This window comes from Eptesicus fuscus, chromosome 4 (genome assembly GCF_027574615.1).
Source record: "Eptesicus fuscus isolate TK198812 chromosome 4, DD_ASM_mEF_20220401, whole genome shotgun sequence".
NCBI classification, from domain to species: Eukaryota; Metazoa; Chordata; class Mammalia; order Chiroptera; family Vespertilionidae; genus Eptesicus; species Eptesicus fuscus.
Genome location: NC_072476.1, coordinates 100,260,343 through 100,273,927, shown reverse-complemented (window position 1 = coordinate 100,273,927; position 13,585 = coordinate 100,260,343). Strand labels below are relative to the sequence as shown.

The 13,585-nt window shown below is 40.7% G+C and overlaps 1 pseudogene; it reads right to left on the bottom strand.

Annotated features, from left to right (window-relative positions):
• Nucleotides 1-11,141: 11,141 nt before the first annotated feature.
• Nucleotides 11,142-13,585, bottom strand: part of LOC114235203 (40S ribosomal protein S7-like) — a 92,222-nt pseudogene continuing 89,778 nt past the window's right edge.

The following is a 13,585-nucleotide window of genomic DNA, read 5'->3' as shown; positions in this document are numbered from 1 at the left end:
CTTTGTTGTTGTTTTTTTCTTCGTTGTTGTTCTTTCTTTTTACTCTCCCTCTTCCACTCCTATTCCCTAATTTGTCTTTCTCTGGTGGTTACCTCTATTGGAGGTTATTAATATCGTGAATACAATTCTGTTCAGTGCCTTGTCTGTTGTGCCTGGTTGTGTTGTATTTTATACCTTTAAATCAACGCCAGAGAGAGAAATCTATATAACCAGACATCCGGAGAAGAGAGACCATGGGGAGACAAAGAAACAGCCCCCACAGGAAAGAGAAGCAGGCATCACCAGAAAAGGAAGTAAACGATTTAGAGGCAAACAACCTATCAGAGAAAGAATTCAGAGAAATGGTCATAAAGTGGCTGAAAAGGATGGAAGACAAATTCGACAATATGAGTAAGAACCAAGAAGAAATGAAGAAGAACCAAGAAGAAATGAAAAGTGACATCGCTGCTGTAAAGAACTCAATAGAAAGCATCAAGAGTAGACTAGATGAAGCAGAGGACCGCATAAGTGAGCTAGAAGACAAGATGGAAAAAAATACCCAATTACAACAGCTTCTAGAAACAAAAATTAGAAAGATTGAGGAGAGCGTAAGGGAACTTCAGGACAATACAAAACAAAACAACATCAGGATAATAGGGGTGCCAGAAGGAAAGGAAACTGAGCAAGGAATAGAAAACCTGTTTGAAGAAATAATAACAGAAAACTTCCCTGATATAGGGAAGAAAAAACCCACACAAATCCAAGAAGCTCACAGAGTTCCAAGCAAAATGAACCCCAAAAGACCGATGCCAAGGCACATTATAGTTAAGTTGGCAAACACCAACGACAAAGTAAGAATCTTACAAGCGGCCAGAGAGAGACAGACAGTTACATACAAAGGAACCCCCATCAGACTAGCAACTGATTTCTCAACAGAAACTCATCAGGCCAGAAGGGAATGGAATGAAATATACCAAGTCATGCAAAGGAAGGGTCTAAATCCAAGAATACTGTACCCAGCAAGGCTATCAATCAAAATTGAAGGTGAAATCAGGAGCTTCAGAGACAAAAAAGGACTAAGGGAGTTTATCACCACCAAACCAGCAATGAAAGAAATGCTAAAGGGTCTGCTGTAAAAAAAAGAAAGAAATAGGAAGCAAAGAAGGTACACAGGGGTATAGAATAAAAATGGCGTCAAATAAGTACCTATCAATAATAACTTTAAATGTAAATGGATTGAATGCCCCAATCAAAAGACACAGGGTAACAGACTGGATAAGAAAACAAAACCCAGATATCTGCTGTCTACAGGAAACCCACCTCAAAAAAAAGGATGCATACAGACTGAGAGTAAAGGGATGGAAAAAGGTTTTCCAGGCAAATGGAAATGAAAAAAAAGCTGGGGTTGCAATACTTATATCTGACAAATTAGATCTCAAAGTGAAGGACATAACAAGAGATAATGAAGGCCACTTCATAATACTAAAGGGAGAAATCCAACAAGAAGAAATAACTCTGGTAAACATATATGCACCCAATACAGGAGCACCAAGATACATTAAAAAACTCCTGGAAGATATCAAAGGAGAGATTGACAGTAATACAATCATAGTAGGAGACTTCAATACCCCACTATCACCATTGGACAAATCCTCTAAACAAAAAATCAGCAAAGAAACATCAATCCTAAATGACTCACTAGAACAGATGGAATTAATCGACATCTTCAGAACATTTCACCCCAAAGCCACAGAATATACATTCTTCTCAAGTGCACATGGGTCATTTTCAAAGATAGACCATATGTTAGGACATAGGCAAAGTCTCTCCAAATTCAAGAAGATAGAAATCATATCAAGTATCTTCTCAGATCACAGTGGCATAAAACGGGAAATCAACTACAATAAAAACAACCCAAAGAAATCAAACACTTGGAGACTAAACAGCATGTTATTAAACCATGACTGGGTTACCAAAGACATCAAGGAAGAAATAAAAAACATCATGGCAACAAACGACAATGAAAACACAACAATCCAAAATCTATGGGACACAATGAAAGCAGTCCTGAGAGGGAAGTTCATAGCTCTACAAGCCTACTTCAAAAAACAAGAAACAATGGTAATAAATTACCTAACCCAACAACTCAAAGAGTTAGAGAGAGAGCAACAAGATAAGCCCAGTGTAAGCAGAAGGAAAGAAATAATAAAGATCAGAGCGGAGATAAACGACATAGAGACCAAAGAAACAATACAAAAGATCAACAAAACCAAGAGCTGGTTCTTTGAAAGGATAAACAAGATTGATGGACCTCTAGCCAGGCTCACCAAGAAGCAAAGAGAGAGGACCCAAATAAACAAAATCAGAAATGAAAGAGGTGAAATAACAACAGACCCCGACGAAATACAAAGGATTGTTACAAAATACTACGAACAACTCTATTCCAACAAACTGGACAACCTAGAGGAAATCGACATATTCCTAGAAAAATACAACCTTCCAAAACTCAATCAGGAAGATTCTAAACAGCTCAACATGCCAGTAACTATGGAAGAAATTGAAGCAGTCATCAAAAAGCTTCCGGCAAACAAAAGCCCGGGGCCAGATGGCTTCACAGGAGAGTTTTATCAAACTTTCAAGGAAGAACTAAAACCTATCCTCCTCAGACTATTCCAAAAAATTCAAGAGGAAGGAACACTTCCAGGCTCCTTCTATGAAGCCAGCATCACCCTAATACCAAAACCAGATAAAGACAACTCAATGAAAGAGAATTACAGGCCAATATCCCTCATGAACATTGCTGCCAAAATCCTCAACAAAATTCTAGCAAATCGGCTCCAGCAGTACATCAGAAAGATCATACACCATGACCAAGTAGGATTTATTCCAGGAATGCAAGGATGGTACAATATCCGCAAATCAATAAACGTGATACATCACATAAACAAATTGAGAGATAAAAATCACATAGTCATATCAATAGATGCAGAAAAAGCATTTGACAAAATCCAACACCCTTTCTTGATAAAAACTCTCAACAAGGTGGGAATAGAAGGCTCATACCTCAACATAATAAAAGCTATTTATGATAAACCCACAGCAAACATCATACTCAATGGGCAAAAACTAAAACCATTTCCCCTAAGAACAGGAACAAGACAGGGATGCCCACTCTCACCACTTCTATTTGACATAGTACTGGAAGTATTAGCTATCGCAATTAGGCAAGAAGAAGAAATAAGAGGCATCCAAATTGGAAAAGAAGAAGTGAAGCTGTCCTTATTTGCAGATGACATGATATTGTACATAAAAAACCCAAAAGATTCCATCAAAAAACTAATAGACTTAATAAATGAATTCGGCAATGTAGCGGGATACAAAATTAACGCCAAGAAATCTATGGCTTTTCTATACACCAATAATGAACTTACAGAAAGAGAGACTAAAAAAGCAATCCCATTTACCATCGCACCAAAAAAATTAAGATACCTAGGAATAAACTTAACTAAGGAGGTAAAAGACCTATACGCAGAAAACTACAGGACACTGAAAAAAGAGATAGAGGAAGACGTAAACAGATGGAAGAACATACCATGTTCCTGGATTGGTAGAATCAACATCATTAAAATGTCCATACTACCCAAAGCAATCTACAGATTCAATGCACTCCCCATCAAAATACCAACAGCATATTTCACAGACCTAGAAAGAACTCTCCAAAAATTCATCTGGAATAAAAAAAGACCCCGACTAGCCTCAGCAATCCTCAGAAAGAAGAATAAAGTAGGTGGGATCTCAATACCAGATTTCAAGCTGTATTACAAAGCCACTGTTCTCAAAACAGCCTGGTACTGGCACAAGAACAGACATATTGATCAATGGAACAGAATAGAGAACCCAGATATCGACCCAAACCACTATGCTCAATTAATATTTGACAAAGGAGGCATGAACATACAATGGAGTCAAGGCAGTCTCTTCAATAAATGGTGTTGGGAAAACTGGACAGATACATGCAAAAAAATGAAACTAGATCACCAACTTACACCATACACAAAAATAAACTCAAAATGGATACAGGACTTAAACATAAGACGGGAAACCATAAAAATACTAGAGGAATCCACAGGCAACAAAATCTCAGACATATGCCACAAGAACTTCTTCACTGACACTGCCCCTAGGGCAATGGAAGCTAAAGAGAAAATTAACAAATGGGACTACATCAAAATAAAAAGCTTTTTTACAGCAAAAGAAACCATCAACAAAACAACAAGAAAGCCCACTGCATGGGAAAACATATTTGCAAACGCTATCACTGATAAAGGTTTAATCTCCAACATCTACAGGCAGCTTATGCAACTCAATAAGAGGAAGATAAATGATCCAATAAAAAAATGGGCAACAGACCTAAACAGAATATTTTCAAAAGAAGACAGAAGGAAGGCCAAGAGACACATGAAAACATGTTCAAAGTCACTTATTATCCGAGAGATGCAAATCAAAACAACAATGAGGTACCATCTCACACCTGTCAGAATGGCTATCATCAACAAATCAACAAACAACAAGTGTTGGCGAGGATGCGGAGAAAAAGGAACCCTCGTGCACTGCTGGTGGGAATGCAGACTGGTGCAGCCACTGTGGAGAACAGTATGGAGTTTCCTCAAAAAACTGAAAATGGAACTCCCATTTGACCCAGTAATCCCACTCCTGGGAATATATCCGAAGAAACTAGAAAAACCAATCAGAAAGGATATATGCACCCCTATGTTCATAGCAGCACAATTTACAATAGCTAAGATTTGGAAACAGCCTAGGTGCCCGTCAGCAGATGAGTGGATCGGAAAACTGTGGTACATCTACACAATGGAATACTATGCTGCCATAAAAAAGAAGGAATTCTCATCATTTGCAGCAACCTGGATGGAATTGGAGAACATTATGCTAAGTGAAATAAGCCAGTCAATGAAAGAAAAATACCACATGATCTCACTCATTTAGGGATAGTAAAGAACATTATAAAGTGGTGAACAAAAAGATAGATACAGAGACAGTAAAGCATCAAACAGACTTTCAAAGTACAGGGGGAAAGTTTGGGAAAGGTGGGGGAGTTATGAAATCAAACGAAGGACTTGTATGCATGCATATAAGCATAAACAATGGACGCAAAACTCTGGGGGGGGGGAGGGCATGTGTGGGTGTGGGGTGGGGGGGGGTAATAGTAAGATATGTACACATATAATACCTCAATAAAAATATTTAAAAAAAAAAAAAAAAAAAGAAATGAATGGCACCACTGTTGTTCATGATTAGGTAGAAATTCATCATTAGGATGGGGAAGGCAAGATTGCAGGCAATTTCAGGTCTTACTTCCCTCACCCCATTGATTCAATAGTCACACAATTTATAATGTGATAATAGGCAACAGGAGAATTCACAGGTCATCTGTTCTCTGCTTGGATGGTGATTGTCAATATGGACTCCATATAACTTTCAATTGTTAACATTTTATCACATCTACTTCAAATTTGTGTTTTTAAAAGTGATAAAGCAACTAAGCAATTAAGTCGAAGCACCTTTTGCCCACGCATCATCAATCCTGTCCCCCCTCTTCCCACCCAGCTGTCAACACTCTTGTAAATTTGGCATTTGTGCTTTAATACTATTTATAGCATTTACGTCTCTATTGCATTGTGTAGTTTAAAATTTTACAGAAATAGTTTCAGGCTATACATATATAAATAATATATGATTGCATAATATATGTTTATAATATACAGTATATTACTTTGCAACTTGCCTTTTTCACTCAAGTGTTGATGATACGTAGATCCAGTTCATAAAGGGAAGCAGGAAGCAGTTGTTTGTGCTGCTTCAGGTGACCTTCCCTGGGGCCCAGGAAACTCCAGCCTGACCATGGCCAGTGAGATTAGGGATGCAGAGAATCCTGCTCTTGGGACAAAACTGTAGAGAACATTCAGGAAAATTGTTGACTAGGATGCTGATTCCAGCTACTAGAGAAATAACAATGTGAGACAAGAAAAAAAATGTTGGAGTTGTTGTGAAATTACTTTCACAATAACTACTTGTCATCCATGCCTATTTGTCATGGGGTAGATAAACAGGTATGGACGTTTAAAAATGTCAACTTAACTTTGAGGCAAGTTTTATTCAATTACAAAGTCAAATCTGGCTCGCAGGTGTCCCACCTTACTGATATGTTGCTCAGTAGCTTGGTCAAAAAAGCAAGTAGGCAGACACCAGCTGGTAATGAACATGGAGGGGGCACCCGCCGTGGCCATTTTATTAAATAAGCTATTTGTGTTTCCACTATTTCATAGTTGACTCATCATGGGAAAATTGAATGCAAATAAAAATTTTCTGTCATATAATATTTCAAATGCCCTTTAAGATCTGTCTCTAAAACATGCATTCTCAAATGGGGTGATATTGCACTGAAGGGGGTGGAAAATATCATACTCTTTTATACATCATTTATACAGCTTTTTATGCCTAAAGCACAGATATATACATAATACATAAATAGATATACAGTACATCTTTAATATTAAAATTGCATTGGGGAGTGATTAGGGCATAAATGTCTAAAAGGGCTTGTTGGGGAGGTGGGGGCAATGACTGAAAAAAGGTTGGGTAACACCGCTCAATGGATACTTTTGTGAAGGTCTTCTATTTTAAAGTGTTATCTCCTAATTAATTTTTTAAATAGAAATCTAGAGTTTTATACCTTGAGATTGCTTCAAGTAAGACAGATCTATAGGAAGTCCATTACTGCCTGAAGGCAACTTTCATCCATCTTATCCACTGCACAGAAACTCCCTGGAGAGTCTTCCAGTGGGGAAATCTGTGACGTGCTGCTATAAAAGAACAAGGCTGCTTATTGTCCACTCATCATAGACACAGTCTCATAATTATTTCATCATCACATCTCTTTGATGATAATTATACTGTAATCACAACACTGTACTTCATAAAACCAAGGCTCTGTTGGTTGTTATGGTGTGTCATTAAGATTTGACACAGCCCTAACCAGTTTTGCTCAGTGGATAGAGCATTGGCCTGCGGACTCAAGGGTCCCAGGTTCGATTCCAGTCAAGGCATGTACCTTGGTTGTGGGCACATTCCCAGTAGGGAGTGTGCAGGAGGCAGCTGATCGATGTTTCTCTCTCATCGATGTTTCTAACTCTCTCTCTCTCCCTTCCTCTCTGTAAAAAAAATCAATAAAATATATTCAAAAAAAGATTTGACACAATGCTAGGATGCCTTAAATATCAGATGCACTGAAGAAATGTTAAGATGTGGGGAAATGTGTATCTTTGGATCAACAAAATGCAGAAACCATAGCCAGACAACCACTCAGCCTTCACCACATGCTTAGTTTATCTCATTGAATATTTTCAGCTATGATGCCTATTTCATAGGATAGTATATATTATAATCCCCCCCTTTTTTTTTTTCAAATGAGGACAACTGAGATTCAGAGAAGTTAAGTAACTTGCCAAAATTGCACAGTTCCAAAATGGTGTAGGAAGGAGTTTATTCGAAGACCCTGGGATCTTTATGCCTCCGCCTTCTGCTGAACATGAGGCTGCATCTTTCTCGACCCCTGTTCTATCCCCGTTTCCTGGAAAAGCAGCTTCACCTTCGTTCGTTAAACGTATGAGTTTCTAGAAAGTGTACAGAATGGAAGCTTACATTTTTCAAATTCACAAGGGCAAGTTATTTTTGAAAGGAATGCTATGGAAAGAAGGATTTGATCACATGATATTCCCCACACCCTCCTGACTTGGCAGAAAGATAGTTGACTTTGGAGCCTGAGGACTCGGGTTTGGTCCTCACTCTTCCACATTCCTGGGGTGGGGATGTGGCTGGTGTTCTGGTGTCTAGGGGAGTCCTGAAGCTGTGTCTTGTCAATTCAGGCTCTGATAGTCCCAGAGCTTCACTAATAAACTTCTGGAGGATGACATGTTAAACCCACATTCCTAATAGCTTTGTAGTTTTCTGATTAGGGGTTACTGTCAGGGGGAGATGCTCTATTTTCATGTCCTCTCTGCCTTGTTTCCCTGGCTGTTCTGTAAAGGATCTTGGCTATCCGGAGTATATTTGATTCATTTGGCTAAGACACTCTCTTAATGGTATAAAGATAACCAATTGTATAGTTTATATTGTAATTGAAGATTTTGCCTCCCTGAAGAATATTATAATCTTAATTTATTGTTTGAGGCTCCATTGCCTTTGGATGAATACAAAAATGTGTTTTCTCTTCCCCTATCCAGTGGGCACTTTTTCAAATGGACTGTAACAGACACTTTCTCTGTTTGCATTGGGAGTCATCTCAGGTTTACATTCAGAAAACCTAATAAAATATGAGCTGTGAACAATTGGGCGAAAGCAGGGGAATGAAAGGAAGTTGTTTGAGGAGGATTTTGCAGAACAATGGTACAAGCTTGCAGAGGACTTAGTGATTTCTGAGGGAGCGGAGTTTGCTTCTGCCCACCCCAGCCATCATTCCTGAGGGCTCAGTGACCCTAATCCCTCATGCAAAATTATCTTACACACACTAGGCAGAGAATCCTTCCCCACTGGCCTCACTTAGATTGGGGTGCAGTTCTAGCTAAGTTCTTTTCTGACTTAGTGTGACATAGTGCTGTTCGAAATTATTTTAAACCAAACTCAACCAAAATAAACAGAAATGTTATGAGGACATGTCTCCCAGAGTTTACCCGGTAATATTTGTTCTGCCAATTTCTGAACTGAAAAAAAAAATAAAAAATCTATGTTTGTTAACTTTACATTTTGCCAACAGTCAGAAGGAAGTTTCTTCTTCCTAAGATTTCTCCCTGGTTTTCCTTGAGTAAATGTTGTCTACTAAACAAATCTGCTTTGGCCAGGAGCTGGGGTGGCGTCATTCTGTTTCTTGCTGGGGTTTGGTGTCATGGTCTTTTGACTAAGAAAGCCACTCCTGGGAGTCACTCGATTTGTATCTCCTTAGGACCCGAGTCACCTAGTGTTCTCATGAGAGCTGATTGTCAAGGTCTTGTCCTAACTTCTCCTTCAGTGACTTCATGTTGGTGGCTTGAAATCAACCCTAAGAGAGTATTTACACAAGGGAAATTGGTAAACTACACATCAGGGCCTCCCCACCAACCCTAACTTAGAAAGCCCGTTGTTAAACATTCACAACTCTCCAGTGTTTATGGTGTCAAATCTCAGTGACGCAAACCCTAGAATACATGCTGCAAATGTGGCACAGAAAGTCTTGTCCTGGAATCTGGTCTGGGCTTCACCAACAGATGGGTAAGTTGGACATGCCTGTTGCCACTGCCTCTGCTATCACCCAGCTAGCAGTTGTGGCTGTACCTGGATGTGTGTGCACCTGTGTGTGTGAGAACCTATGTGTGTGTGTGTCTGTGTGTACCTGTGTATGCATGTGTGTATATTCATGCATGTGACTGTGTGTGCACCTGTGTGTGTGAGAACCTGTCTGTATGTGTACACATAGGCCCTGAAGCTCCTGCAGCAAGAACCCACAGCAGCCCCTGCTCTCCTGCACAGCTTCTCTTTCCTTCTCATGCATCTTTCTCTCTTACCTGAGCCAATCAGACTCAGCTGGACGTTCGTTAGCCTGGGCAAAGGAGCAAACAGCTGCTCTGAGCCATCCATGGCCTTGGAGAGGAAGGAAAGGCTCTCTATCTGGATACAAAGTTCAGAACTCCTATCACATCCTTCCCTTCTCTTGTCCTTGGTTCCTTCCCATCCAGCAAACCGAACATTCAGGAAGGCTGGCAGGGAACGAGGAAGGAGGGAGAGCTACTGCTGCCTGGCTGCCTGGCAGTGTGGTCGGGGAGTGCATGGACTGGCCATATGTCAGGGCCTCAGGCGTCTCTTGGATTTTCTGCCATCTTCCTCTTCCTCACCAATAAAGACTTAGACTGACCTCAGGGACCTGAGCCTTTTCCAGCTCTTGGTGTCATGGTCTTTTTGTCTGGCCTCTGTAGCTACACGTAGGCTATTATGAGTGGAGGCCTGAGTCACCACCCAGAGTCAGAGAAGTGGGCAGGAGCCACAGTCACCTCTTTGTGCCCTGAGGCTGGGCTGCTCCGGCCCTACATGTGCTTATGGTTTCCCTACATTGCTCTACAATCGTATACACAATAGCTGCTTCAAACCTCATAGGATCTACTTAGGTAGGCCCCTCAAATCCCCATTTCAGTGCTGGGTAGACTGCAGTCCCAAAACATGAAGTAAATTGCCCCAAATCTCACAGCCAGCAAGTGGCAGAAGCAGAATTGGAATCTAACATTCTAGATTCCCAGCCACACCTCTTGTCCAATTTTCAGTTTATTTGCCAGTTTCCGTGATTTCGAACGTGACTCTCTCCTCAACCCATTTTTAAGAAAATCTCAAAGGTAACCATAAACATGCTACCTTCCAGGCCAGGTGAGGGTCTTGGTGCGGAATCCACTATTGCAGGGCTGCTCCGCTGTGGGGTCTCTACCTCTCGCTGCGCTCCACACCCCTGACTTGGCTGGATCTAGGAACTGGCTCCTTTCAGACTCAGCAGGCAGAGCTGGAGGCCAGTGCTCATCCCTGGACCTGGCCCCTTTGATGGGGATCTCAAAAAGTTAAACAATTTAGCTTTAAATATATAGTTTTCAGGCTTGGCAATTAAAGCATGTAGAAAGCTATTGTTCCAGGGTCTGTATGGAACAATGCAGACTGGATGTATGACTGGACCTGCCCTGACTTGAGGAGACCTGTAAGCAACTCGAGCCTTGTGTGTGGCCCAGGAGGACTGCAAGCGACCAAGACTGTATCTGAGCCACTGAGCTCCAGGGAGAGAACGGCTTGGGCTCAGGATGCAGATAAAGACACACCCACCAGTCAGCAGGTGAAAATCACTAGTCTGTAGCTCAGAAAATCACTAGTCTGTAGCTTTTATCTGATTAATCTTTTCCCTGAATTCCAACCCCCTTACCTACTTTCTCCTGAATTTTAAACCTTTTACCTACACTTTTCTTCTCCTTATAAAGAGAGTCGGCTTGAGATGAGATGTAAGACAGCCTTTTCAGGGCACATAACCCGCCATCTTAATACAGCGCCCCATAAAGATTCAATGCTCGTCTCTACTTATCGGTTCAGGTAGTAACAGGCAGCACGAACACCGACTTTTCCGTTTTCACCTTATTCTGCTCTGAGGAATAAAGTGGAGAGAGGGCGAGATCCCTGGAGGGTGGACTTCAGGCTAAATCAGGCAAACTCAGGCCTGCCCTGTACTCCTCCCTCCCCCTGAAGGCACACCCTGGGCCCTGCTGGGAGTGGAGGGGGTGGGTGCACAAGAACCCTTGAGAGGCAACAGGAGATCATTGCTGAAGGCCACCAGGAGGAGCTGCACAAGAAGCAGAGGGTGTGCCTAGGGACAGTTGCAAAAATGTCCCAGGTACACAATGGGGGTGTGGGGACCCATGTGAGTGTGGGTATCGGGGCAGTGACCTGAAAAGCCATGACTGCTGGGACCGGGGCCTCTTGTTCTCCCAACAGACCCCAGACTTTGCAGAACTATGACAGGGCTAGAGGGAGATTTTTATCCCCGAGGTGGCGCCCTGCTAGAGGCAAGCCCTCACACTGTGTGACAGCAGACGAGCAAAGCAAAGAGGCCCAACAACAGAGTAATGATGGCTCACCTGCTTGACTGTCTTTGGTGGCTTCCTCTCGAAGAGCAGGCTTCTTGCAGGGTCTAACCCAGCACTGACCAGACAGGCCGAGGTTATACTCCTTTTCTTCATGGGAACCGCTTGATTGTCTGAGCAGGGCTGTTGTTTTGCTGCCTGCCAATAAAAGGGACTATGCTCAAATTTTACAAGTTAATGCATTCCGTAAATTTTTGATTGCTAGCAGGAGTTCCAGGCTGGTTCTACATCTCCCCCCTGGCGGCATTTGTTCTAAAACATTCTTCATAATAGAAGGATCCACATGTTTGGATTCATTAAGAGATGTCTGTATTTGTCTCAACTGTTTCCTACTAATAAGTATGAGGTCAATCTGGTCTTTAGAACTCAAAAATTTGACTATTAGGATTTATATAATTACAAAAATATATGCAAAGTAACATATTTCAGCCACTGTATTTTTCTAACAGTACAGTTTCGGTTTAAATAGAAGAATGTTGAGACTTAAAATATTCTACAGCTCTCAGGGGCCTACTTGGAAATAGTGGTGTTCCTTTTGTGTCACACAGAGTTGAGGAGAAAGATTCTTTTATTCTTTGCTTCAGAAGGAGAGGTGTTCTCATGAAGTACCTCTCAGAGGAACCTGGCATCTGCTCTGTCAATCAGAGTTCTCACAAGTACACTGAATAAAATTCAATAATACTCCATTGTATGTTCTTGCCTCCTTTGTCAAATATTAATTGAGCATAGTGATTTGGGTCAATTTCTGGGTTCTCTATTCCATTCCATTAGTCTATATGTCTGTTCTTGTGCCAGTACCAGGCAGTTTTGAGAACAGTGGCTTGGTAATACAGCTTGATATCTGGTATTAAGATCCCTCCTAAATTGTTCTTCTTTCTCAGGATTGCTGCAGCTATTCGGAGTTTTTTTTTATTTTTATTTATTCCAGATGAATTTTTGGAGGGTTCATTCTAGGTCTATGAAATATGCCTCTGGTATTTTAATGGGGAGTGCATTGAATCTATAGATTGCTTTAATGATGTTGATTCTACCAATCTATGAACACGGTATGTTCTTCCATCTGTTAATGTCTTCCTCTATCTCTTTTTTCAGTGTCCTGTAGTTTTCCAAATACAGGTCTTTTACCTCCTTAGTTAAGTTTATTCCTAGGTATCTTAATTTTTTCGGTGCGATGGTAAGTGGGATTGTTTTTTAAATCTCTCTTTCTGTAAGTTCACTATTGGTATATAAAAATGCCAATAGATTTCTTGGCATTAATTTTGTATCCTGCTACATTGCCGAATTCATTTATTAAGTCTAATAATTTTTTGATGGAGTCTCTTCAATAAATGGTGTTGGGAAAATTGGACAGATACATGCAAAAAAATGAAACCAACTTACCCCATACACAAAAATAATGGATAAAGGACTTAAACATATACAGAAAACCATAAAAATATTAGAGGAATCCACAGGCAGTAAAATCTCAGACATATACCGAAGCAATATCTTCACTGATATAGCTTCTAGGGCAATGGAAACTAAAGAGAAAGAAACCATCCACAAAACAAAAAGAAAGCCCACTGCATGGGAGAACATATTTGCCAATGTTATCACCGATAAGGGTTTAATCTCCAACATTTATAGGGAACTTGTACAACGTAACAAAAGGAAGATAAACAACCCAATCAAAAAATGGGCAACAGACCTAAATAAATACTTTTTGAAAGAGGACATAAGGAAGGCCAAGAGACATATGAAAACATGCTCAAAGTCACTAATCATCTGAGAGATGCAAATCAAAATGACAATACGGTACCATCTCACACCTGTCAGAATGGCTATCATCAATAAAGCAACAAATGACAAGTGCTGGAGAGGATGTGGAGAAAAAGGAACCCTCGTGCACTGCT